The 1,701-nt window shown below is 43.0% G+C and overlaps 1 long non-coding RNA gene across 2 annotated transcripts; it reads right to left on the bottom strand.

Moving 5' to 3' along the window:
• Positions 1 to 332: 332 nt before the first annotated feature.
• On the bottom strand, positions 333 to 1,428 carry LOC110353946 (uncharacterized). Of its 2 annotated transcripts, none has more exons than XR_005263636.2 (2): positions 1,265 to 1,428; positions 333 to 1,125 (listed from the first exon to the last, which is right to left on the bottom strand). It is a non-coding gene; the product is annotated as an uncharacterized lncRNA (long non-coding RNA). The 2 variants fall into 2 exon arrangements; XR_002405220.4 differs by having other exon boundaries at positions 333 to 1,171.
• Positions 1,429 to 1,701: the final 273 nt, after the last annotated feature.

Raw genomic sequence — 1,701 nt, forward strand, 5'->3', positions numbered from 1 at the left:
ATATTAATTTCTTTCAAAATATTTTTTATTTAAGAGTCTCAAGTTAGATTCAACACCTCCATTTAATCACACGAGTTTGAAAGTTTTCACTTTTAATCTTCTGCCACCCTGAGTAGCAGGAATCAGAGAATTCTTTATGGAATGGATGATTACTTTACTGGAAAAACCTTTAATTCCAAATCTAGCTTTTCCTTTTTATTTTCAATTTATGGATTTTTAAAAACTGACTTCTAAGTTCTAGGACTTCTCATTTTTTTTAATATGAAATGACATTTTCAAGAAACAGGTTTTTTGACATTGCTACACTAAATCTTTAGCAGGTAATGCTTGAAATTACAGGCCACAAATCTCAGTAAGTGCTATTTACTAACATGATAATTGTGGAACATTCGATGATGTGTTAAGTACCATGGAGTGGCAGTATAATTACAGTACATGGCACGTTACAATATAAATATAAAGTAAATACATGATTATTTCTGGCTTAGGTCACATGGTAAATACTAAGTGCAATTACGGCACCAAGTAATCTGCAGGAACGTGTAATTACTCTTGGGCTCAATTCATTTACAAATCCTTGTCCAGCTTTTCACACCACACGGGCTGTGGAGACTGTAGAAAACAGATTAATCATGGCTGCAGTGGCCTCCTTATTACCACAGCCAAACCTTATCTGTAGCTGGTGGCTCCTCTGCCCTCTCCTGTGGCCCAGGGGATGGAAGTGAAGGTTGGTGTTTTCGAGGCAGCGCCATGCAGGCAGAGGTCTATTCAAAGCTGGACCAAGAGCTCTGTCCAGCTGATTTGACAAACGTGGCTGATGTTATCTCATCCTTTTCATCTCAGTGGTTTTGCTTTAGTGAGATCATCTTGCCCCACTTTTGAATTACCACCAGCAGCAGGTACCCTGCCTTGCACTGAATGTTAGAAGTCAAAGGCTACAGATGCACTGGTCCCATTCTGACCCAGGAATTTGCTGTTTTGTAATCCCCATTCACATCCCACTGTTAGCTGGTAGGTATGGGGGGCTGAAGGGCATGGCTTGGATGGTATCTCCAGCATCTCCTCTGTTGCAGCAGCAAAAGAAGGCAGTAGAAACACCCGGAACATAGCAAAAATCCCTTGGTCCTAATGGAGAGCAGACATTTGGCTTGGATGATGTGAAACCATCAGTCTACGGACAGCCATAATGCAAAACATCAGAGAAAGGAAGAAAAAAGTAGGGGAAAAAAAAGTTTTAAAGCCACCAGGGCATCATTCTGTTTACCCAGCCAAGAGGACAACACCATGCCTCATACATCATCGGCCGCCTGCTCTCCCAAGCACCTGAGGCCTCAGAGAAGGTGATCCCTGCAGTATTTTGCTAGGCAAGATTGTTAGTATTAATCTTACAGTCTGTCAACAGGATCTGAACCTGGGACCTTCGCTGTTAAAGCCCAGATCCCCTGAGATAACATTAATGACTGCAGCTGTTTGCCATTAGCGAGTCATGCTCTCTGGGGACTGCTTCTGGGGTAGCTGGGATTTTGGCTTGTTTCTTCTAGGGTCAGCTGCAAAGCATTTGAAGTAGAGACGGGAGATGAGAAGCAGAGCTGGATGCAGCAGGAAAGCGCCGTGGTCTGAGCTGTGTTGAAATACACAGGAGGTACTGGCTCCTGAGCTGAGGTGGCTGACACTTCTTGGGGTCTGAGGAATAGAAAACTT

Source organism: Anas platyrhynchos, chromosome 2 (assembly GCF_047663525.1).
Source record: "Anas platyrhynchos isolate ZD024472 breed Pekin duck chromosome 2, IASCAAS_PekinDuck_T2T, whole genome shotgun sequence".
Taxonomy (NCBI): Eukaryota; Metazoa; Chordata; class Aves; order Anseriformes; family Anatidae; genus Anas; species Anas platyrhynchos.